This window comes from Mesoplodon densirostris, chromosome 17 (assembly GCF_025265405.1).
Source record: "Mesoplodon densirostris isolate mMesDen1 chromosome 17, mMesDen1 primary haplotype, whole genome shotgun sequence".
Taxonomy (NCBI): domain Eukaryota; kingdom Metazoa; phylum Chordata; class Mammalia; order Artiodactyla; family Ziphiidae; genus Mesoplodon; species Mesoplodon densirostris.
In genome coordinates this window covers 38,710,892-38,738,720 of record NC_082677.1, presented here as the reverse complement: position 1 = coordinate 38,738,720, position 27,829 = coordinate 38,710,892, and positions in this window count along the sequence as shown.

The following is a 27,829-nucleotide window of genomic DNA, read 5'->3' as shown; positions in this document are numbered from 1 at the left end:
TTCTCCCCACAGGGGCTGGACTGCAATATTTAATGTCTCAATGTCCCAGCTCCTGCCCTAAGATCAGGCTTCCAATTAGCTTGCATGAAAGAGATGCAGGGCAGGGAATTAGTGGCCCTCTGGAAACCAGAACAGGTGTGTGGGCATTTCCTCCACCTCTGGGGCACTGATGGGACTTGGCACACCCTTAGCACCTGGGAGCCAATTGCAGCAATGCAACTTGAGTAACATTACCTTTTTTCCAAAATCCTCTCTAGAGATTTTTTTTTTTAAGGCACTGAACTATATATATATATATATATATATATATATATAATCCATTGTTTTTGCATTTTTAAATTATTGAGATATAATTGACGTACAACATTACATTAGTTTCAAGTGTACAACATAATAATTCCATATATGTATACACTGTGAAATGATTACAATATGTCTAGTTAGTATCCATCACCACCCATATTACAAATTTTTTTCTTGTGATGAGAACTTTTAAAATCTATTTTCTTAGAAAATTTAAAATAATATCACTTATATGTGAAATCTAAAAAAGAATTATTGTCATATTTATCTGATTAATTTACTGTGGACGTCAGTGATGATCCAAGACATACACTTGGAAAAGACAGAGGAAAGCATATAAGGATAAATATTCTAAATTAGGCATCAGTGGTACTAAGAGAATATTGTTTTACTCCTGGTAACATTCCATATCTTCACCACCACCACCAGAGATAACATGGATTTTTAGAGTGTGAACATTTAAAGGAAATTAGGAAAATTTGAAAAATATTGTTATCAAAGAAGAAGTTTCAAAATATATCTTTTTTTTTTTTTTTTTTTTTTTTTTTGCGGTACGTGGGCCCCTCACTGTTGTGGCCTCTCCCGTTGTGGAGCACAGGCTCTGGATGCACAGGTTCAACATCCATGGCTCACGGGACTAGCCGCTCCACGGCATGTGGGATGTTCCTGGACTGGGGCATGAACCCGTGTCCCCTGCATTGGCAGGCAGACTCTCAACCACTGCGCCACCAGGGAAGCCCCAAAATATATTTCTTGAAAAGAAAGTTGAGATATTCCATCACCTTCCTTGTGAGGTATCAGTGGCTTTGTAGTCATATTAAATGTTGTTGCTAGCCCATTAGCCTTTGATTTTTAAGTCAAGTCACTACAGGGATAGCAAGAACCAAAAGGTATTCCTGCTCAGGGTATCAAACTATTAATATATCCTGTTCCTCACCTAAACCTCTCCTCATCCACATTAATCAATTTCCTGAATTAGAATCCAGTAAGTCATCTTGGCTTTTTTCTTCTCACAGTGTGGCTGAATCTCTTATGAAGGTCTTTGAGGTTTTACTTGTTTGCCCCTGACTTCTTTCAGTGTTTACCCATTCCCAACTGATGCAATGATAATTTCACACCCTCGTGGTTTCTCACCCAACTGTCATAACTGTTTAGCTAATTTCTCCAGCTATAGTCTCTCTAAGGTAAATCCTTTCCTTAAACTGATCACAGAGTTCTCTTTCTATGACATTAACTTAATCATCTGTAATTTATTGTTGATTTTTAAAAATTAGCTATGGTTGACATTATTGTATTCTGAAGGGATACATTTTAAAATAGTATATGTTTCTGGAGATCATTTGAGTAGAGTTTCTGGAAAATATCCCATGATTATACCCTATTTTTAGCATCACCAACTCAGTTTTAGACATGATGAAAAGAACAAATCCTTATGTATTAATTTATGGAAATCATGAGAGAGACTAGAACTGGAGATGGAGATGTTATATTACTTAGCTTACACAAGTTATATAAGCCATAGTTGTGGATGAAGTCATGCATAAAATATGTAAAGTAAGGTCATAAATGGACAAATATGAAATTTTAAGACCAGTTCTGATAGACATTGCCAATTATCCCCCAATATGCATCTATTTTTCTTTCTGGTAACATAATTCTCCACAGTAAGTTTCAGCAAGGCATTTAGCTACCCAGATAAAAATTACATTTCTCAATCTCCTTTGCAGCTAGGTATGGACATGTGACTAAATTATGACCACTGAAATGTAAATAAAAGGGATATGTGTAATTTCCACATTACTTCATTAAAATTTTTTATTTGCCTTTTTTCTTTACTCTCTTTATCCCTTCCTACTAGCTGGATGTGGAAATGATGGTGAGTGATTTAGATAAGAAACATCCATGAGATATGTTAAACCAAGAAGATAAAGCAAAGATGAGTTGCTGTATACCATTTGGAAAGACCTACCTATCCACTCTGGACCACCACCAACTCCTGGACCATTCTGTGATGAACAAATACACTTCCAGGTTACTTGAGCCAAGGTGCTTTTGTCTCTTTGTTAGCACAGCTTAACCTGGACTCCATCAATAGTAACATCATATGGAAAAGAAAAATTGATGAAGATCTAAGCATTCAGAAAACTGAGGAAATCAGACTAGAATGCTTTCATGAAGGCCAAAAGAGAACAGAATTATACTGAGGGAAGAGTGGTCAGTAGTACAAATAATGAAGAGATATTATATGAGATAAAATGTTGCAAGTGTATATTAAGATATTGGTGAGATAAGAAAATTAAGGAACCTGTTAAAGACTAGGGAAAACTTCTGTGGGAAATGATAGTTAATAAGGAACACATGGAAAGTTTATCAAAATGGAAGGTACAAAATAAATTATAAACTATGAATGTGTAGCACAACCTATCTGAAGAGTTTTGTAATTTTTTAATGAAATATTCAGCAGCCTCAATGTGGATCCCTATGTTAAAATCAAATATATACAAGAGTATCAGTAACTTTCTGTCTCCACCAAAAATTTGAATGTGTTTACCAGAGGACAGTAGAGCATAGAGGCTAAGGAATAGGTTCTGGCTTTAAATCTTAGCATTTAATAGCTTTATAAATTTGATAAATTATTTAACCTCTTTAAGTGTTAGTTTCTTCATCTGTGGAATGTGGATAACACAGTGCCTGGTGATTACAATCAACTTTGCTCTGGTAACAACAACTCTCTCAATGGCTTAAAATCACGAACACTTGTCATGGACCTGCAGATTGCCTAGGACTCTGCTCCGTTTGGATCTGCTCATCTTGGCCAGATTCCACTGGGCTTGATTCTAGGCTGAGGTTAACTTCAGGTCTATTACAGATGGATTTTCTTTTCAGAATCCATGCTGAAGAAAGGACCACTATCTGAGATTTATTCTCCAAAAGCAGAAAGTCTAGAGCCCAAGCAGAAATTGACACTGCCTCTAAAAAGCTTTTACTAGGACACGGCATTCTTTGCAGGCTTCCATTCCATTGGCCAAAGTAGGCCATACAGCCATGCCAATGGTGGGGGAAAGGACACTAAATATAGCTGCAATTAGTTTTAGATGATTTTATTTTTATTATTGCTATTTATAAAAAACTATTTATATTTTTGGTGGATATTGGGGTCCACATAGTATAGGAAATGAAACAATACAATGAGGAAACTGATAGGTTGGGGGAAAATGGATTATTTCAGAAATGTGATAGACTAAAAGAACAAAGTCTGTGTTTAAAGAAATACATATCATATTTTAGTATTTATATGAGTTCAAACCATTTATGGAATTTGGGTATTGAAATGGTGCTAAGGTCACTGGCATTGAAGAAATCAAGGATATTTTAGATTGTATCATGAATAAATCAGGAACATGAAACTCCAGAGAGAAAAATAACTATAAAGTGAGTTCTAAACTCTGGACTAAATTAAGAGATTGATTCAGTGTGATAACTTTAAACTACCAAAAATAATGACATGGAATAATATGAAACACACAGATGTAGGGTTTTTAAAACAAAAAATTTGGAGGTATGTTTTAGAAATAGTACTAGAGAGTTTAGAAAATGATGAAAGTACACTGTTCTAGGCTTGGTGACACAGCAAGAAATAAAAGATGAAAGAACAAGAGAACACAAAAGTAAATTGAGTATTAAGCACTGATACTTTACTTCCCACACTAAGACATAAAAAGTTATTCCTTTGCTCTTTGATCTGTTGGTTCCCTTAGCCTGTATGGCTTGCATTGACCACCAAACTTTGGATGTGTCACCACGACAAATCTGGAAGCATAGTCTAGCTACATCCACTCATTCATAGTCATATATTTTATGTCCTTTGCTTTGGTTATTTCCAGGTTGCTATTAAATTGAAGAGAATCATTCTCCTCAACTTTTGGACCTAGAGCAGCTCTTTATGATTTGACCTAGCTCACTGTCTTTTCCTTGATGTTGGATTAAAACCAGTTCTCACCTGAAGAGGTTCCAGAGAAGACAAGAATTTTTTGTCTGCCTAGAGCTAAGAAAACAGTGGATAACTGAGAATAGTTTCTCTATTCTGATAATAGGATGAAGTTACTGGGGTTATTTATGAAGAAACAGGAAATTCATAAGCCTGCCTTCCTCCACACAGTATATAGTTAAAGGGGAAAGGACTTTTAAAATGAATTCATTAAATGAGAGCATAAAATAATTGTTTTTGAGAAGATTGTTTAAATTAATTTCAACTTTAACACAAACATCATTGGAATGTATTTGCTCAAATTTGGTTTTCATCTTCATTTTCCTTAGTCCTTTTTCTATTTTACAATTTCAAGATATCATGATCTCTCCCTCCCCAATTCCTTATGTCATCATCACAAACTTTGCATTCTGTGAACCAATATGCAAATATTCAGTGCTGTGTAAGTGTAATTGGCTCTGGAAGAACACGGTTCCTCCACATCTAAGTATGGGTTATGTGAGGTCCACCTGTTGGTGGTACTTATCAAGTACCATAAATATTTTCTGTCAAATGATCTGGAATGCTTTAAGGAGTGACTCACAGGGTAATATTTTTATGCAAATTCAAGCATTTCATTTATGAAAAAATCAGTTTTTCTCTGTGTAATAACTTGCCAGACCATTTCTTAGAAGCAGAGAAAGAGTGTTCTTGCATCTTAAATTATCAAGTGTTTAGATCCTAATTAATAAAGCTATTAAATTTGATATCATCACTTCATTGAATGCCAATTAACATAATGCCAATTATCACAATGGCAATTAACACAAATGTTAATAATGGCTTACTCATTTAGAATAAATTAACATTTGTATTTAATAATCACTTGCATATATATTTAGTAAAATTAATTAGTAGAGAAACAATTACATATACGAGATATAGTTACTTTTATTTGTAGTGATATCTATCTATCTATTATTATCTATCTATCATTAGCTTCAAAACAAAACTGGATAATTAGAAGGTTAATTTTCAATACATTCCATATTACACCAAAGCCAGTAAAATGCTTTATTCCAAGTGTACTTAGTCTGCCCTAATGGTCATCTCAGCTTTTGGGGCACATGCCTGCTATTTTCCAAGGAAACTGCTTTCATGCTTTTTCTTCGCTTCCAGGTGTCTAATGCAGAACTCATAAAGATTTCCTGTGATTCAACCCAAGACACAAATATTACTAAGCCATTCAATACTATCAATAAATTTCCTTTTCCATATATTTTCTAAACTCTTTTATAAGTTGACCCCAGCTCATTCTCTTCTCCTAGAATCATTTTACAAACTAAACATATATAAATATCATAATTCAATTTGTTGTATATTAACATATTTTCAGATTTTAATTCAAACTCTGGTATAAATATTTTATGATCACTTAAAAATGGCATTATGTGTTCAAAATCTGCCTTGCTAAATGTTACTTATGACAGTTTTTGACTTTTTTTCCCCAATGGATACTGAATCCATCGTAAATGACAGCAAAGTTCAAACTAAAATCCAATGCTATGTTCCATTCTGAAAAGTAAAATAAAATAGAACTCCTATGGATAGAACATAGGTATTGTATACACACTAACTTGAGTTCAAATAGGAACTGAACCACATATGAGTCAAATGGCTGTAATCAAGTTCTTAAACCAAGTCTCAGTTTTTTCACCTGTATATTGGATCTAATATAACAGACATTATCCAGTCAATACTTGATCTTAAGTCAAGTTTTTAAAGTGTATTAAAATCATGTTATTACTATAGAAAAATTGTCAATTGTTTGTAAACTAGTTAATTTAAACTCTATCAGAAAATACATCATAACAGATGCATAATTGTGAAATTTGTTCTCAGAATATCATCGTAAGAGATTAGATAGTAGGTCTCTACCTGAGAACAAAAAGTAAGGAGTCAGGTCTTTTTTTTCTTAACTTAAGAGAGGCCATACTTAAACATTCTAAAATTTGTAGTCTAAAGCCCCTTCTTTCCCAACATGTTACACATTATCCTATTTTGTTTCCTTCAGAACACTAACTTCCAAGCATCTTGTTTCACTGCCCAGAGGATCATTTTCTGTCTCCCCACTAGAGGACCCAGAGAAGTTCATGGCATAGAGTACTCATTCAACACATATTTGCTGAATGAATGAACTGTCTATGTCTTAAAAGGGGATCTACTTTGTTCTCAAGTTTGTGAATTGAGCCATACACCATATGTACTTTACAAGTATCTGGTTATTACACAAAATGGAAAGGAGATAAAAGAAATTCTTAAAAAAGAACTCTTGTGTACTGAGTGGCTCACACAAGAAAGTGAAAGTTATTTTGTCTTTTGGGACCTGACACATTTTGGTGAATTTAATCATTTTTTTGTGTTGTATTGGTTTAAGCTATTTTTGTCACTTTATGGGCCAGCTGAGAACCACTAAATTTATTTTTTTAAGGTAGAAATTTATAATGCCACTGCAATGATTTCTAGAAGTTGCATTCTAACTGACTGGAGTAAACTCTATAAATGTGAATGTAAGATCTGCTGGAATAATGAAAGAAGATTGATGTGCTCTGGAGAGTAAATAAAAGTACGTCTTCTCCTTCAACCTCCTGCTTCCTTGCCTCCCCCCACCCCTCCCCACCTATCTCCCACACCTTGTAAATTCTAGCTGAATAAAAGTTGAAAGTAAAAACAGCATGCTTTAGGGACAGTCATTTTTATCATGTTTACTTGAGAGAACTTGAAAAATCAAGATGGATAGTAACACTTTATTAATGAAGCAATCATCATTTTAAATTCCTCAGTGGTTACAAATCTTGAAATGTATTGTATCACCAATTTAGTCTTGTATTAATATTTTATTTAATTCCATTAAAACTAACTATAATTCCTTGTAACAGCCCCAAGTAATTGTTTTTATTTCTTACAATTCTTACTTAACTCAGCTAAAGTTCAATGCACCTATAATACATGCTTGGCTATTTCTTAGCCAAGATATAGATTTTCTAATCTTTCCTAATAAGCCACCCCACTTCATAACATCAATAGTTCTCCAGTATTTATGAAATTCATCTATTTTTCCACAAATTTAACTTTTTTCAGGAACTAAAGGAATTTAAAAAAAGAACTATTAATTTATTCTCTATTAAATGAAATATACTATTCTTTGCACTCTGGATTAAGGTGTGACTTTTTTGTTTCAATTCTGCTCTTATAAGGCAAATGATGTCCTTATTTTTGGAAAATTCTAGGTATTTTTAATTTCTAGATTTTCATTTTATGAACCCACCCATTTGCCTCTATTTAAGCACCCAGTGCTTGAATAAAGATAGTACCCAGTGCTCAATTAAGATTTTTTTGAATGTAAACACTTTGCTCCTAATAGCCTAGTTCAGCTAAAAATTTTTTCATTTGTATTATAGCAGAGACAATTAACAGTTCCATAGAATGCTCAGTACAATGAGAAAATAACAAAAAAACCCCACCAAAACTATCACAATAGAGGTAAAGAATAGACACAGAAGTTTACAGAGATAAATGAATAGGTCAGTTTCAATAAAACAAGGAAAAATATGACATCAGATTGGGCAAGTGTAACACTAAATATTAGAAAACAACAAAATAAAACTTCAATGATTCTGAGGGGTCCTAATTTTTATCCTAAATTTCTACACCCAGAAAAACTATAAGTGAATTTTGAGGATATAATTAAAACATTTTCATAAATGTGAACACTAGAAATATTTATTTCCCATTCATTCCTTCTTAGGATGTCCTTAAGCATAATAAAGAAGAAAAATCATGCAACCCAGTAAAAATAAAATAAGATAAATAATGGATAGAAAAGTATTGAAAGAAAATTGTCTTTGCATCAAAGGAACTCTTAGAGGTCAACCAGCCATATTGGAGAAGAAGCATCTTGGAAATTATGGTTACTTAACAGACTATCTGATATACTGAAACACTTGGGAAAAAATAGGGTATAATAATGGATATTGAGAGCAAGAAAATAGCAAAGCATTTAAAAACTCTGGAGTGGGGAAGATGAAACTGAGCAGGATGCTGTGGGGCCATCCTGGATACAAATCCTTTCCATGTCCACCATTTCTTGTTTGTGGGAAATAGGCGTCCTTCAGCCTCTTTGACTTCCCTGTGTTCCAAAGGGCAGATGCAAACTGTTGCTAATCAGAAAAGTGAGGTACTGCAGAAACAAAGGAGGAGCAATTAAGAAACAATAGTGCAGTGATAAAGCAGGGTTCTGGTTTGTCCTCAAGGGATTTTATATATATCTTTGAGTTCTTCTGCAGGAACAGGTCCCCATCCAGGAAGGAGGATGATAACCTCAGTCTGAGAACAGGAGTCCTGGAGCACTTCCCTGTTACCTCACCATTGACCAATCAGAAGAAAGTCTGCACAAAATGGAAGATATCAAAGACTCTGACCCCCTTCCCAAATAATTAACTGCTATTAACTTACCCTTTCTCCCTTTAAAAACTTTCCTGGTTAAGCAGAATCTTTGGAGTTTTTTCTTGGACATGAGTCCACTTTCTTCCCTGGTTGCTGGCCTCCTGAATAGATCAATCTTTTCTTCCCAACCAACAGTTGTCTTTCAAATATTGGCTTTCAAACAGTAGCAGTTGAACCTGAGTTCGGTAACAAAGATATTAATATAATTATATTAAAATATTTGAATTTACAGCAAATAGTATTTTCATATGTAAAATTATATGGGAAAGGATAAGTTGAGGAGACTTAAGAGAGCTGTTTTTACTAAAATGAGAAATCAGTTTCTAATTTTTAACCTCAATAAATATACTTTATAAGAAGAAATAAGGTTTTGGAGTGCAGTACTAGAAGAAGTGAGGTAGAAAGCTATAGGTTTTCATTATAGACTGTCCTCCTCGACTTACGATGTTTAAACTTAAGATTTTTCGACTACATTGGTACCAATATGATACACAGTCAGTTGAAACTGTACTATGGATTTTAAATTTTAATCTTTTCCCAAGCTAGCAATGATACTCTCTTATGAAGTTGGGCAGCTGCAGTGAGCCACAGCTTCCAGCCAGCCATTCGATCAGGGGGATAAACCACCTACACACTTACAACCATTCTGTTTTTCACTTTCAGTATAGTATTTAATAAATTACAGGAAATATTCAACACTTTATTATAAAATAAGGTTTGCATTAGATCATTTTTCCTGAGAGTAGGCTAATGTAAATATTCTGAACATGTTTAAAGTAGTCTAGACTAGGCAGTGATGTTTGGCAGGTTAGGTTATTAAATTCATTTTTGACAAACAATAGTTTCAAATTATGATGGGATTTTGGGCATATAACCACACTGTACATTGAAGAAGATCTCTATTATCCTTTTGGGAATTGTAGAGGCATAATTCTAAGATGACCTTCATTGTACCTCACCCTTTATCTCCTGGAAAAACTTGTGAATATGATGAGATATCCCTCTCATGATTTTGTTATTTTATACTAAAAAGAGGATTTTGAATATGTAAGTAGGGATTTGGAATGGGTAGTGGGTGGGAAATGGAAAAATTTTGAGGACCATAAGAAAATCCTAGATCGTCTTGAACAAACTGTTAGTAGGAGTATGTATTTTAAAGATACTACCAGTGAACTAGAAGGAAGGGCAGGAAAAGCATGAAGAAGAAATACTAAATCACCTTTGAGAAATCCTAAATCACTGGATATAGACTGTTAGTAGAAATCTGGAGGGACATGGTTAACAAGGGCTCAAAAGGAAGTAAGGAAATAAGGATTGGAAACTAGAAGACAGGGGATCTGTGTTACGTGGTAAAAAAAAAGCTCAGGGAAATTGTCTACTACGTTTATGTGGAAGGCAGAACTTACATGTGATAAATTATTATAATAAATATTGACCTGAGGAGATTTCTAACTAAAACGTTAAAGGTGTGGCCTAGTTTTTTGTTTGTTTGTTTGTTTTTTGTTTTTTGCTCATATAAAATATGAAAAAATAGAGATAAATAGGAGGAACTGTTAAACAAAAGGCAAACCAACATGTGATGATTTAAAAGATTTTCAGTCTATCCATGTGGCAAAATGCTAAAATTAAGTGGTTTCCTTAAATGGCATAGAGAAATAAATGAAGGTGTGACTGTACAACCTGTTTCTAAAAACTCAAAAACATCATAAGATCAGTCTGTGCAGTGGCAGAAAGGTTCATTCAAGAGATTAATGTTGTGTTTCACAGATCTTCTCATTTCAACCAGAGGACCTCCTAAAACTTAAGGTCATTATTCCTCAGCCATTTCAGCAGTTCAAGATAAAGAAAGGGTTATCCCCAAAAGATATGTGGGTGTGGTTTTTATTTAATGGATTGGAATTTGGTGAAGTTTAGACAAAAAACTGCAAAATTTTGTGAAGTTTTCATCAGTAGAAACACTGCCAGCTTGGAATTAAAGGGGGGAAAGAGTACAAAATAAAAGGGGGCTGTTGGGCTTCTAAAATCTAATGGCAGGAAGCAGACTGATAAAACTACTCAGTTGCTAATAGTTGTTGTTATTCACGGACAAGGAAGAATGATGTAGCAGATGGAGCCAAGAGTCCAGAGGGGGAATAGAAAAGCCAAGAGGATGGAGCTAAAAGACACAGAGAAAGATTATTCCAATCCCTTGAAACCTAATGAAGGAACTCCAGCTGAATTTACTTGACTGGATTTCAAAACTTGCTTTGGACTGGTGACTCTTTTACCTTCTATCTTCCCACTTTTCAAACCAGAATGTCTTTTACTGTTATCCCACACTTGTTACACCAATATATGTTGAAGCTTTGGGGGCAAATCTTTAGTTAGACAGGTTCAAAGATTTTTAAATATTGTGCCCCAGAATGCATTAAACACAAAGACTCCTCCAAAATGGGTTAGAGAACTTAGATTATGAGATTTATATTTAGATGAAAAGATTTGAACTCGAGCTGATCATGTCATGGGGTTCTTTTTTGGGACCTAGAGTTGGAGTGAATGTATTTTGCTAGTGGGACAGATGTGGAATATTAGGGGCTGGGGATAATTGACATCTTTATAATATCATCTTCTCATCCAAGAGAATGAAATACCTTCCAAAAATTTTATTAAAGTTTTCCAATTCTGTACATAAGGCTTGTATCTTTAGGGTTAAGTTCATTCCTGTTTATTTTATACAGAATTTGTTGTTTTAGTTGTTATTTGAAAGGAATCTTAATATTTATTATATTCTATCATTTAGTTTTATTGTTTATATAGAAAGATGCTAACAAGTTTGATAAATAAATCTTATATACAGTGACTTTCCTAGCCTTACTTATTAATTCTTATAATTTGCAGGTTGATTCCAAAGGTTATCTGAAGTATCAATATATGATCTTATCATCTGAAAATGTGAGTTTTACTTTTTAAATCCTTACATGACATTTTTCTTTTTCTTTCTTTGTAACATTGACCAGGATCTTTAGTCCTAAATTTAACAGTAGTGATATTTATGAGGATTTTTGTTTTATTCCCAAGAATAAATACATAACTCAACTTCAAATATGAAGTTCTCAATTTTGGGGGGATATATAAAATTAACCAAGTTAAGAGTTTACTCTACATTTCAGTTTTCTAAAAAGAAATAATCATAAATGGGTGCTAAATTTTCCAAATGCTTTTTATGATAATTGAGGCAACCATACCTTTGAATATTAATATGGTGAAATATACAATAATACACTTTTGGAGATTTAACTCTCTTTGTCATCTAAAGAAAAAAACTTCTTGATCAAGATGTATTATTTAATATTTGCCAATACTTAATTTAAGATTTTACATTTAATGTTATAAACTTTTAAAGAATGTTTACTTTTTCATTCTTTAATGTTTTCTTTATTCTGGAACAAACTGAATAAGGTGGCAATTAACTATTCACTAAAAATTTATTAGAACATGCTAATAATTAAAACATGTAACAGTGTTCTTTACTATTATTCAGATTTCTTCCAGTAAATTTTATACGACCAATTTAGAATTTTGTTATATGATATCTCGTTTCATCTATATAGTTATTTTAAAAACATGGTAATTTTACACTTTCTTTGTATCTGCACTTACTCAAAAATTTTTATTCTCTATTATGTTCATTTTTATTTTTTCACCCTTTTTTCTTTGATCCTTCTAGCTAAAATTGTGTGCCTGGTAATGATTGCTTAAAAAAATTAGTTCTTTAAAAAAAAATGTTCTTTAGTACTGCTCACATTCTCTGTTTCACTGATTTTTGCACTTTGTTTTATTATTCCCTTTATTTGCTTTTTTTGTTTGTGCTTTTTCCAAATTCCTGAGGTAAATGCTAAGCTTGTTTGCTTAACTAGTTTTCTTGTTACTTTACTCTTTTCCTGAAAAATACATGTAAAGCTATAAAATTCTCTCCAAGAACTGTATTTGCTTTTTTCATTGTAATATTTTCACTACCTGTTAATTCTACTTGTTATATAACTTATTTTCTTATTTATTTAGAAACTAAAGTTTATTTAGTAATATATTACTTAACTCTAAACATGTAAGCATATGTTTAGCTCTCCTTGGTATAATATCAAATATTATTTCACTGTGGTAAGAAAAATATTCTGGTGGCATTCACCTTTTGAAATTAATTGAGTCTACTTTTGTAGCTTGATAGAAGTTATATTTTTAAAAGTTCTCCATGTGTTCAAAAATAATTTGTATTCCATATTGGTATCAGAGGAGAAAAATATGTTTTTTATCTTAAGTTTCCAATTCTTACTCTTTTTTTTCTTCCTTATAGTAGAATTATTTGATATATGACTTAGTTTGAAACAACAAATTTGTTGCACAACTTATTCATTCTGTCATCTAATACATATACTGTGGTATTTACTTCTATTTCTCATATCAAATATTTGCAATTATTACTTTTTAAATAACTTCCTGCTCATATATTGTAAATATCTTTCATATTTAAATATATCAATGATTTTTGTTTTAAATTACTGCTTTATCTATATCATTGATTATTTTGCAGTTGATATATTTTGTTCATGTCCACTTTCTTTTAGATTGGTTTTACTCTTCCATTACCTAGTCTTTTGACCTCTGATTTTTTAATATCTCTTGAAGTAATGTTTCTGGTATGACCAATGTGTGTATCCTCCAGGTGTCTTAGATTACTGATAATATATAAACACAACTAATCCAAAACCAAAATCATTATCTATGTTGTTCTTCATCTTCTGAACAATTTTTTCCCCTTTTCCGTTTTACCTATTTTGGGAAATTTTACCAACTTTTCTTCAACTTCTTTTTTTGAGGCATAACATTGGGGAATCCTAGCCTCTTCTTAAATTTAAAGAGTTCTGATCATTCTCTTTGATAAATATCTTTGACAAGGAGAATTGAGATGAGTGCTGAAGAGCTTAACTGTTGTGACCACTCCACTAGTCCACTCCAGTAGTGTACTAATGACTCCACAGTCATTCCACCAGATAATTTAAGATAGGGATTTATACTGTTAGAAACAGGCAGCTTCAGGAAGAGTAGTTTCCTTAATTTGTAATCCACCAACCAAATTGGTGGGATGGCAGATGTTGGAGAGGGACAGTAGTAGAGAAGTGAATCCCAGAGAGCAAGTGATCTTCCCACACCAGTTTCACCAAATCTTCAATAAGTTTTTCTTACCTTAAATAACTTCAGTGACACTGAGCTCTCAACAGTGCAGAGATGGGGCAGTACTTGTTCCATAGCAATGGGGGAGAAGGTAAGAAAAAGGAAAGAAGGAAAGAAAAAAACACAAGGAAGAAAGGATGAAAAACATAAAAACATGTATGATTTAACCCCCAAGGTTCTGATTTAGCTGTGCATCTGATTAGCTGGGCATCTGATTTTTCTTTCAGAGTTCAGAAGGTGATCCTAATATGCAATCAGGTTCTGGAACCATTAGGGGTAGAGGAACTGTAATACAATGTGAACCAATTTTAGAATTCATTCTACCTACTATGTGGAACTGAGTACCTTGAATATAATATTTCTCCACTACATTCATAAAATGAATGACAGAAAAGTAAAGTTCAAGAAAAAAGTAATACACAAGATCAAATGTAATATCTGTGGAACTGAATGATTCCTGACTGGATTTGAATTTGTTTGTTGAGTTTATATGTATTGTTTGTTGCTATTTTCTTGGGCAGGGTAGTTTTACATCTTAGTTTGAGTCTCTCAGTCAAAGGAAAAACAATGAGGAGGTAGAGTGGAAGAGAAGTGTTTCCTTGTTTTACGTGGTCTTCTTTAAATAAAGTGAAACCTAGGTAAGTTTTTCAAAATTTAGTTTGTATATCTTATAATTTTTTGATGTATAGTTGTTTATAATATTATATTAGTTTCAGGTGTACAGGATAGTGATTCAGTATTTTTACAGATTATATTCCAAAGTTCTTACAAGATAATGGTCATAATTACCTATGCTATGCAGTATAACCTTGTTGCTTATCTATTTTATATAGTAGTTTGCATCTCTTAATCCCATATGCCTAATTTGCCCCTTCCCCCTCCCTCTCCCCTTTGATAACCACTAGTTTGTTTTCTGTTTTGCATATACATTTATTTGTATTATTTTTTAGATACCAGTTATTTCACTAAGCACACTATTCTTTAGGCCCACCCACGTTGCAGCAAGTGAAAGAATTTCATTATTTTTTATGGCTTACTATTCCATGTATATAATATATATACCATTATATACACACATACACACACCACATATTCATTCGTTTGTCTGTTGATGGGCACTTGGGTTGCTTCCATATCTTGACTATTGTAAATAACATTGCTATGAACATTGGGGTGCATGTATCTTTTTGAATTAATGTTTTCATTTTTTTCTGGATACATACACAGGAGTAGAATATCTGGATCATGATAATTCTGTTTGTACTTCTTTTGAGGAACCCTCATACTATTTCCCATAGTAGCTGCACCAATTTACATTCCCACCAACACAGTAAAATGTTCACTTTTCTCCAAATCCTCTCCAACATTTGTTATCTGTAAACATTTTGATGATAGCCATTCTGACAGGTGTGAGATGATATCTTCTTGTTGATTTGATCTGTATTTCTCTAATAATTAGTAATGATGAATATCTTTTCTTTTGCCTGTTAGCAATTTCTATGTCTTCTTTGGAAAAAAGTCTATTCAAGTCTTCAGCCTGTTTTTTTTTTCAGATTGGGCTGTTTATATTTTTATATTGTGTTGTATGAGTTGTTTATGTACTTTGGATATTAAATCCTTGCAAATATTATTTGCAAATATTTTCTCACATTCCATAGGTTATGTTTTGCTTTGTCAATGGTTTCCTTCACTGTGCTAAAGCTTTTAGGTTTAATTACTTTCCATTTGATTATTTTTGCATTTTTTTCTTTTTCTTTAGGAGACTGATACAAAAAATTATTTCTATGATTTATGTCAAAGACTGTTCTGCCTATGTCCTCTTCTAGGAATTTTATGGTTTCTGTCCTTATATTTAGGTCTTTAGTCCATTTTAAGTTTATTTTTGTTCATGGTGTGAGGGAATGTTCTAATCTAATTCTTTTACATGTATCTGTCTACTTTTCCCAGCACTAATTCTTTAAGGGACTTTTTCTCCTTTGTATATTTATGCCTCCTTTGTTGTGGATTAATTGCTCATAGGTGCATAGGTTTATTTCTGGGCTCTCTATTCTGTTCCATTGATCTATGTGTCTGTTTTTGCACCAGTACTCTGCTGTTTTGATTACTGGTTCCATATGAATTTTAGGATTATTTGCTCTAGTTCTGTGAAAAATGTAATGGATTACTTGATAGGGATTGCCTTAAATATGTAGATTGTTTTGGGTAGCATGGACATTTAAACAATATTAATTCTTCCAATCCAAGAGCATATACATATCTTTACATTTATTTTTATCATCTTCAATTTCCTTCATCAATGTTTTATAGTTTTCATAGTATAGGACTTTCACCTCTATGGTTAAGTTTATTCCTAGGTGTTTTATTCTGTTTGATGTAATTTAAAATGGGATTTTTAAAAGCTTTTTCTTTTTGATATTAATCAGAAAAGAAAATGTTAAAAAAATTTATTGTATAGAAACACAACAGGTTTCTGTATATTAATCTTGTATCCTGCAACTTTGCTTAATTCATTTATTAGTTCTAGTAGTTTTCTGGTGTGCACTTTAGTGTTTTCTAAAGTATTGTTTCATCTACAAATAGTACCAGTTTTACCACTTCCCTTTCAATTTGGATGCCTTCTAATTCTTTGTTTGGTCTGATTTCTGTGGCTAGGTCTCCCAATACTGTGTGTAGTAGAATGAGAGTGGGCATCCTTGTCCTGTTCCTGAACTTAAAGGAAAGGCTTTCAGCTTTTCACCATTCAGTATGATGTTGCCTATGGGTTTGTCGGAAATGGCCTTTATTGTGCTGAGATATGTTCCCTCTATACCAACTTTGATGATATTTTTTATCATGCACGGATGTTGAATTTTGCCAAATGCTTTCTCTATGCCTATTGAGATGATCATGTGATATTTTCCTTCCTTTTGCTAACGTGGTGTATCGCATTGATTTGCAAATGTTGATCCATTCTTGTGATCCTGGAATAAATGAAAGTTGATCATGGTATATGGTCCTTTTTATGTATTGTTGGCTTGGATTTGCTAACACTTTGCTGAGGATTTTTGCATCTATATTCATCAAAGATATTGACCAATAATTTTCTTTTTCTTGTAGTGTCTTTGGCTGGTTTGGGTTTCAGAGTAATTGTGGTCTCATAGAATGAATTTGAGAGTGTTCCACCCTGTGCAATTTTTGGAAAAGTTTGAGAATAATAGGTATTAGTTCTTCTTTTATATTTAGTAGAATTCCCCTGTAAAGACATTTGGCCCTTGAATTTTATTTGCTGGGAGGTTTGTTGTTGTTGTTTTATTATGTATTAAATTCACTGCTAGTGATCAGTTCATTCAAACTGTCTGTTTCTTCTTGATCCAGTCTTGGCAGGTTGTATGTTTCTAGAAGTGTGTCTGTTTCTTCTAAGTTGTCCAATTTATTGACATGTAACTGTTAGTAGTATCCCCTTATAATTTGTTGTATGTCTGTGTATTGGTTGTTGTTTCTCCTCTTTCATTTCTTTTTTTGTTTATTTAGGTCCTCTCTTTTCTTCTTGGAGAGCCTGGTTAAATGTTTATCAGTTTTTTTTTTAATCATTTCAAAAAAACAGCTCTTGGTTTCTTTGATCTTGTCCACTGTTTTTATGTTTTGTTTTGATCCCTATTTTATGTATTTCCTCTCTGATCTTTATTATTCCCTTCCTTCTGCTGACTTTGGCCTTTGCTTGTTCTTTTTTCTAATTATCTTAAGTGGTAGGTTAGGTTGTTTATTTGAGATTTTTCTTGTTTCTTGAGGTATGACTGTATTGCTATAAACTTCCCTTTTAGAACTGATTTTGCTGCATCCCATAGGTTTTGGAGTGTTGTGTTTTCATTTTCATTTGTTGTAAGTTTTTTTATATTTTTCCTTTAATTTCTTCACTGACCCATTAGTTTTTTAGTATCATGTTTTTTTAATCTTCACGTTTCTGCTTTTCATATTTTTCTTTTTGTTGTTGATTTCTAGTTTCATACCATTTCTAGTTTCAGAAAAATGCTAGATATAATTCCTATCTCCTTACATTTGTTGAGACTTGCTTTGTGGGCCTAGAATGTGATCTATTTTTGAGAACATTCCATGTGCACTTAAAAAGAGTGCATATTTTGCTACTTTTGGATATAATGTCTTATAGATATCTATTAAGTCCAACTGGTCTGTTGTGTCATTTAAGCCCACTGTTGCTTTATTGACTTTCTGTCTGGATGATCTGTCCATTGATGTAGGTGGGGTGTTAAAGTTCTCTACTATTATTGCTTTATTGTCAATTTCTTCCTTTTATGTCTGTTAGCTTTGCTTTATATATTAATATGTTTCTGTATCGGACACATATATGGTAATATCTTCTTGTATTGATTTCTTTATCATTATAAAATTCTCTTCTTTGTCTTTTTAAATAGTCTTTGGTTTAAAGTCTATTTTTTTGTTTTAAAGTCTATAACATACTCTATATGAGTATTGCTACCCCTGCAGATAAAGTGATACAGAAGAACTCATAAGTGATCTGATTGGAAATTGTCCAATCAGAACAACAGAAAGAAAAACAAATTAAAAAAAAATAAAAGCAATTTAAGAGCTCTCTGTGATAACATATACATCTTATAAATTTTAATGCTTCATATATTCTGCTACTATGGTTTTCCTCAGTCCTAGCTTTTGACATTTCAAGTCTTTTTCTTCCTCACATTTGGTGTTATCATTTTAGATGAAAATATAAGTTACCACTGGGCTGCTAAAAATTATGCCATTTTAATTAAAAACCTAAGTATTGATTTGGAATTACCATATTAATCTCTCATAATTATACTCACTTTTTAAATCTTTTATTGTTTATTGTCTCCTTCACCCAGTTCCATTTTAATAAGTCATTCCACTTCCTTGGTTTTAAAAATGCAACTCAACAGAGTAAGCAGATTTTCTAATTTCCTCTGGAATGCAAGTTATGCATCCTGCTTGTTTACATTCATTTCAATATGAGCCAAGTACTTTGTTATCTTCTATTTGTCAATAAGTGATTCAACAAGGTCTTCCTGACTTCCAAGTTATCCATTTTCCTTGCATTTTTCATGTTAGTGACAGACTTTTTTAAATGAGTTGAAGCTTTAAACCTTTTTGTGAGTCATTAATTTTACACAACTTGTGATTTATCAAGTGTTCTATATTCCTTGGTGTTACAGACTCCAAAAGAATTAAGACTAAAAATCTGTCCTGCTGGGTCTTGCCCTGTAAATTTTACTAATGCTATGTTTTATTTTGATTCCCTTTTCTGCATTTAAGACTGCTTTAATTCATTTCTTTAACAATACTAAGTTGTCGGAAAGTCCACTTTTTTTTAATACATACATTTTTAATTTAAATAAACTTCTAAAAATTTTAGAATACTTCAAGTGTTTTTAATGACCCAAATACAAATCTATAATTTGAGAATAAAGAAAGAATTTTATCTCCTTCCTAAAATACTTTTCTCATGCTGTATACTAGGGAATAGAGGTTTTGAAATTTTAAAATATATTAGTATCTCAAATTTTTTGTGTAAAATAACATGTCAAACATTTTATATGTATATTCACATTTCATTCCAACTCAGTGATGTTATTACAACTCTTTACAGATTCAGAAACCGAGGCACAGGTTGGTTGTGTCACTGACCTATGATAAAATAGATATTAGGTATATTTTGTTTAAATAAAATACAACTAGAAAACCAAATACATAAAACCCATAGAAAACCCTCCTTTTAAAAAATAGAATGTATATAATAGAAGGATGCCTGCTCAACCCTCATGGATATGGCCTAAAATCCCCTTTGCTACCTCATTTCTCATAAATAGAAATTGAAAATTCTCTGCTATTTTGTTTAACTATGTAAAGTAATATTTTTCTCTGACATAACTTTGTCACATAATCACTTATTTTAAAACTTAAAAGACTTACTATAATTTCCAGTTTCCTAATGAACCTTTAAATATATTTAGGTAAATGTAGGAGAGAATATGGAACAGGAAAAGTGACAAGATAATACTTGGAGGAAGAATATGGTGTAGAAAGTTAGACACTAAGTTTCTTTGAATTATTTCTACAAAATTGTCACTTCTTATCTTAATTCTTTGAAGAATCATGTCATTTTTTTTTAGTTTCCAGAGAATTAGCAGTTTAGAATTGAAAACAAAACAAAACCTAAAACAAACAAACAAACATTCCCAGGAAATTCTAAGACACACATTAATTTGTGGTTCTCTTTGGTTCTCTCTCTCTCCTTTTTTTTTTTTTCCCCTTTGCCTTAAAGATAACTTCAAAATATCCAGGTTAACTTAAAAATAATTCCCTCCTTTAATTTTTAATATTTTTTTCTTTTTGTTTGTTTCTTTATTCTTTTTTTTTTTTTTCTAGCTGCACCACGCAGCATGTGAGATCTTAGTTGGCAGATGAGGCATCAAACCCATGCCCCCTGCAGTGGAAGCACTGAGTTTTAACCACTGGAGCACCAAGGAAGTCCCCAAAATTGTAGCTCCTTGACTTTAGTGTGAGTTGTGGAGAAACTCTTGATTGTCTGTATTTGGAAATTCATCATGAACACATTTTTGTTTTATCACTTCTCAATTACTACAGTTTATCTTTCATGCCAAATTTGCAATTAAATTGCTTTGTTTATAAGCACTGTGGATGCCCTTTTGTGTAAATAAAAAGTTATAGTTCTAATTCCTAAAAAAACCCCTATATTTCTTAAAAAAATAAGTCTATTTCTGAATGTTTGATTTGCATCTATAGAGTTGATTGTATATATTTTCTTCTTTATTCAGGGAATATGGTGAATTATATTGATTGATATTCTAGTGTTAAACCAAACTAGTGTTCCTAAGATAAACTCCATTTTATCATAATGTATTTATACTCTTTCTATATTACTGGGTTAGATTTGCTAGTATTGTATTGAGGTTTATCAAGAATATTGGTGTGTAGTTTCCTATTTCCTATAATTTATCTGTCATGTTTTGCTATTGTGGATATACTAGGAAATGTTTTCCTTTCACTTTTCTAAAGAAATTTGTGTTAGATTATTTTTTTAAATAAATGTTTGAAAAATTGACTAATTTAGCCACAAGAACCTGAAGTTTTCTTTTTGGAAAGGTTTTGATTAAAAATGTAGTTTATTGGTTTACTTATGATTGGGCATTTGGAAATTCTATTTTTTCTTGTGTCTGCTTTGGAAAGTTATGGGGTTTTTTGTTATTGTTTTCTGTCTTAATGTCTATTTTATGTAAATTGTCGAAATGATTGGTATAAGTTTATTCATATTATTCCCTTATTATCATTTTAACAACCTGGGGAGATGGGTGATAACCTTCTAAAATTGTTTTTATCAGTAATTTGTGTTTTCTCTTATTTTTTGATAAGTTTTGCTAAGGCTTTATCAACTTAGTAACCTTTACAAAGAAACAATCTTAGTGGGTAATTCTGTTGATTATTTTCTATTTTATTCATTTCTGCTTTTATCTTTCTTGTATATTTTCTTCTACTACTTTGATGGTAACTGTACTTTTTTTAAAAAATTCTAGTTTCTTGAGGTAGTTTAGATAATTAAATTTAAGCCTTTTTTTCTAACATAAGCACTCAAAGCGATAACTTTTCTTTTTGACAGTCATTAAGCTGTTTCTCATAAATTTTAATATGCTACATTTTTATTGTTATTCAATTTGATATATTTTGCTAATTTCTCTCATGATATGTATTTGGCCTAAAGGTATTTTTATGTATTAGAAGGTATTTTAAAATTTCTAAAAATGTGAGGATTTCTAGATATTCTATTGCTATTTATTCCTAACTTCATAATGTTCTGATCAGATAACTTTTTAATATTTCAATCTTTGTAAATTTGAATTTTCTTTTATTGCAGAGGTTATGCCCCTATTGGTGAATATTCTATGTACATATAGCATACTGCAAACCAGGCTATATATTAAAATATATTTCTATGAGGTAAGCATTTGTTTGAAAGTTATCACATTAGTTCTTGGAGTCTCAAAATTTGATGCACAATATACTCCTTGAAAAAAATGGTTAGAGATATGATCATCCAACAGAGGGCAGACAGCAGAAGAAAGAAGAACTACAATCCTGTAGCCTGTGGACAAACCCACAGCAGACATCATTCTCAATGGTGAAAAATGGAAAACATTTCCTCTAAGATCAGGAAGAAGACAAGGATGTCCACTCTCACCACTATTATTCAACACAGTTTTGGAAGTCCTAGCCACAGCAATCAGAGAACAAAAAGAAATAAAAGGAATACAAATTAGAAAAGAAGAAGTATAACTGACACTGTTTGCAGATGACATGATACTATACATAGAGAATCCTAAAGAGGCCACCAGGAAACTACTAGAGCTAATCAATGAATTTGGCAAAGTAACAGGGTATAAAATTAATGCACAGAAATCTCTTGCATTCCTATATACTAATGATGAAAAATCTGAAAGAGAAATAAGGAAACACTATCATTTATCATTGCAAGAAAGAGAATAATATACATAGGAATAAGCCTACCTAGGGAGAGAAAAGACTTGTATGCAGAAAACTATAAGACACTGATGAAAGAAATTAAAGATGATAGCAAGAGATGGAGGGATATACCATGATCTTGGATTGGAAGAATCAATATTTTGAAAATGGCTATACTACCCAAAGCAATCTACAGATTCAATGCAATCCCTATCAAATTACTAATGGCAATTTTTACAGAACTAGAACAAAAAATCTTAAAATTTGTAAGGAGACACAAAAGACCCTGAATAATCAAAGTAGTCGAGGGAAAAGGAATAGAGCCAGAGGAATCAGACTCCCTGACTTCAGATTATACTACAAAGCTACAGTAATCAAGACAATATGCTACTGGCACAAAAACAGAAACATAGATCAATGGAACAAGATAAAAATCCAGAGATAAACCCACAACTAATCTATGACAAAGGAGGCAAAAACATACAATGGAAAAAAGACAGTCTCTTCAATAAGTGGTGCTGGGAAAATTGGACAGCTACATGTAAAAGAATGAAATTAGAACACTCCCTAACACCATACACAAAAATAAACTCAAAATGGATTAGAGACCTAAATGTAAGACTAGAAAGTATAAAACTCTTAGAGGAAAACATAGGAAGAATGCTCTTTGACATAAATCACAACAAGATCTTTTTTGATCCATCTCCTAGAGTAATGGAAATTAAAACTAAAATAAACAAATGGGACCTAATGAAACGTCAAAGCTTTTGCACAGCAAATGAAACCAGAAACAAGATGAAAAGACAACCCTCAGAATGGGAGAAAATATTTGCAAATGAAGCAACTGACAAAGAATTAATCTCCAAAATATATAAACAGCTCATGCAGCTCAATATTAGGAAAAACAAACAACCCAATCCAAAAATGGGCAGAAGATCTAAATACACATTTCTCCAAAGAAGACATACAAAGGGCCAAGAAGGACATGAAAAGCTTCTCAACATCACTAATTATTAGAGAAATGCAAATCAAAACTACAATGAGGTATCACCTCATACCAGTTAGAATGGGCATCATCAGAAAATCTACAAACAACAAATGCTGGAGAGGGTGTGGAGAAAAAGGAACACTCTTCCTCTGTTGGTGGGAATGTAAATTGATACAACCATTATGGAGAACAGTATGGAGGTTCCTTAAAAAAAACTAAAAATAGAATTACCATATGATCCAGAAATCTCAGTACTGGACATATACCCATAGAAAACTATAATTCAAAAATACACATGCACCCCAGTGTTCATTGCAGCACAATAACCAGGTCATGGGAGCAACCTAAATGCCCATTGATGAATGGATAAAGATGATGCGGTACATATATATGACGGAATATTACTCAGCCATAAAAAGGAACGAAATTGGGTCATTTGTTGATGGATCTAGAGACTGTCATACAGAGTGAAGTAAGTCAGAAAGAGAAAAAATAAATATCATATATTAATGCATATATGTGGAACCTGGGAAAATGGTACAGATGAACTGGTTTGCAGGGTAGAAATTGAGACATAGATATAGAGAACAAACGTATGGACACCAAGTGGGGAAAGTCATGGTGGGGTGGGGTGGTGGTGTGATGAATTTGTCAATTGAGATTGACATGTATACACTGATGTGTATAAAATTAATGACTAATAAGAACCTGCTATATAAAAAAATAAATAAAATAAAATTTAAAAATAAAAAAAATAAATCCATTGCATTTCTATACCCTAATAATGAACTGTCAGAGGAGAAATGAAGAAAACAATCTTATTGACAGTTGCATAAAAAAGAATAAAATACCTCAGAATAAATTTAACGGAGGTGAAAAACCTATATATATATATATATATAAAATGTTAAAATGAAAATTCCAGAGCTTTAATTCCCAGAGAATTGGTAGGACTGAATGTGCTCTAGGTATCTGCATTTCTTACAAGTACCATTAAGCTAAACAGGTATTCTGGGAACAGATTTGTATAAATATTACCTAAATTGATTTTGAGATAAGAATCTATACCTTTTTAAGGTTGTATTTGTGCTTTTCTGAAACTAAATAAAAATATCTGTGAAAATTATTAATCAAACAAGTAAACAAAATAATATGCTAAGAATAAAAATATTCTTTTAATTACTTCATTTTTTAAACACATCAACAATCATTTGGATTATATCAATGAACAAAACAGACTAAGATCTATGCCCTAATAGAACTGATAAACTAATGTGCATGACAGGCAATAAACTGTAAACACAATAAATAGATAAATGTCATCTGTAACAAAATAAAAATTAAAAAATAAAATATATGTGAGGGATGGGGGCAAGAAAATAAATTGAAGGCTTTAAAGGACTGTCGGGGTAGGCTTAAGTGGAAAGGTGTTATTTGAGCAAAGGTTTTAAGGAGGTTAGGGGTAATATTTATTGATTTCCAAGGGGAAAATGTTCCAGCAGAGGGACTAGCAAGAGCAGAGACTCATAGTTGAGGTCCAGTCTGGTGTATTTCAAGACCGGCAAAGAGGTTCTACAGGCTGGAATGCAGAGAACAAGGGGAAGAGTAGAAGAAAATGAAGTCAAGGATGTAACCTGGGGACAATTAAAGATCTTTGTTTTTACTCGGAGTAAATGGTTAAGCAATGCAGGGTTTTTTTGTTTTGTTTTGTTTTGGTTTTTTTGTGGTATGCGGGCCTCTCACTGTTGTGGCCTCTCCCGTTGTGGAGCACAGGCTCAGGACGTGCAGGCTCAGCAGCCATGGCTCACAGGCCTAGCTGCTCCATGGCATATGGTGTCTTCCTGGACAGGGGCACCAACCTGTGTCCCCTGCATCAGCAGGCAAACTCTCAACCACTGCTCCACCAGGGAAGCCCCAATGCAGGGTTTTGAGCAGACCATTAACAAGATCTAAATTAGTTGCTACCCTGTTTATGATGCATCTTAGGCAGGATACATGTATAAAAGTGGAGGGCACTTTTACGAGTCCATTGTAGTATCACAGGTGAGAAATCATTTTGGCTTGGACTAGTTTGTAAATAAATATTCACAAACTGTGCATTGCATTTACAGGGAAGTAGTCTTACAAGGCAGGAAGTTAGGCAACATAGACTCAAATGATATGAAAGATTTTATTTTCTTTAAAATCTTGAATTACTTATCAAAATTTCTTTGACTTTTGCGAGATGAGAACAGAATGAGCTTTTTTTCCCATCACTTTCTTGTTTATTTAAAGCCTACAACATTTTAAAGTAGCAAAGAAAGTTATTATTTTTCTCAAATTGTTAATGGTGTAGTTGAAGCACAGAGTTTAAGTAATTTGGTTTTCATAAGGCTATTAAATGGCAGAGATAAATCTTGAACCCATGTGATCTGACACCATATAGAGTGTTCTTTCTACTATACTAAAGAATTCTTCAGTGTTTAGAGATCTCCTCTTATCTATCACATACTCATTTATATTCCTGATTTTAAGGCACTTAAAAGTGTTTTGAAATTTTAAAAATAATGACATAAATTTAACTCTAAATCTTATATGTTTGTTGGAGAGATAAGAGAAGAAAAAGCAAACAATCTGTCTGTGGACATGTTTGGTAAACATATTGCAAAGTTGTACAACTCCAAAAATGTGTTAATTTTTATCCTTTAGACTCAACAAATAGTCTATAGGAGACAACTCACTCATGGAAGTCCTGAAGATCCAAAATATTCTGGACAAAAATAGTAAAAAATGGAAAGCAGATTTTTAGTGCTGGATTTAGTAGTATAGGCAATTGTAAAAATCATCTAATACCTTTTTTTATACAGGATATTTGGCAGAAGGTTTTCTTCCTGACAACACGTTTATCTCCTGGCAGTGGTGATTTCTTGCAGCTGCTACAAATCAGTAATAATTTGGGATCATTCCATTACACAGGTGTGGAAAGCCTAGCATTTAACAGATTTACAAATTCTGTACTACACTTATCAGTGAACAACTTGTGTAATTTTTTCTTTATAATATTTATTGTTATTTAAAAATCCAGAAGTCTCTTTTTTCTGGGTCAAAATGTTTGACCCTGCAAATTCTAGCTACTCTTCTCTTTCACTAAGGATAGAGGAAAGGTGAACATTGAGATGGAATTTTCTTTATCAACACTTTCTTAAATCTTTAAGAACAGTTGGGAAGTTGCAGAGACTTGCCTCTCTTCAAGGCTAATATCCTACATTTGTCACTTTTGTTGTTTCTGTATTCCTTGTCACTAGATCCCTATAAAAGACAGGGACATTGAACTTCTTTCTTCTTCACGTTAATATCCTTACATACATAGCAAGGTAGAGACCAAATCAGGCATCTTGCTGTGACATATTGCTGTAGCTGAAGACCTACTATTAGATCTTCATTCATGTGCACTAGGCCTATCAGCTTATCAGTTATTCTACTGAGTTCTGGAATCTTCAGTCACACATTACCATTAACACTATCCTTTTAATCAGTAAGTAAATTATCAAAGTCTTGGCATTTACCTCCACACACTAGGTCTTAAGCAATTATATATCACTGTTGCCCATTGAAATACCCACTATTGGCCACTACAACACTTCCTCGTCAAGTCAGTCTTGACATTCACATATTTAAGAATAATTTGGTTAATTTTTTGTCTTGAAAAGTCCAGTGTGATAGTGTTCTTCAATAAAATATGGAAAAATAAGTAAATTATTAAATCATTTGCTTATTTATTATGCTTATCTCTTTCTATCAACTAGTATCAGACACTAATTTGCTACAAGGTAATATATTACTTTGTTACATCAATGGAAGAATAATTTTTCTTGGGCTTCTCTTATCTAGTTCTTGCATTGCAAAAGTGATAATAATGTAAAAACTAATTTATCAGATGCTTAAATATATTTCAGGTACTTAAAATTATTTCATTTAATGAATAAAACACTCTGTATGTTCCAAAGTCAAGCAATTTGAGTCCAAAAATTTTGTGGCTATACATCTCATTTCATTCAAGTTTAACACTTTAAATATACAATGAACATTGTCTTTTTCTGGCATTTTACTCAATAGTTACCAAAAAATGCATACATCATTGGAGAGGGAGGGCATTGTAATAGCATTGGGATGAAATTTTAAAATATGATTAATAGATAGTACAATACATATATATGTGTGTATACATACATTTATAATATCTGCCTTTCTTTAAAATAATAATAAAACCAACTATGATTTTTTAAAGTATTTTATAGAGAATATTGCTAGAAAAGTCAAACGAATCAAAACAAAATTGATTTTCTGAGGGGAATCTGATAGTAATGTTG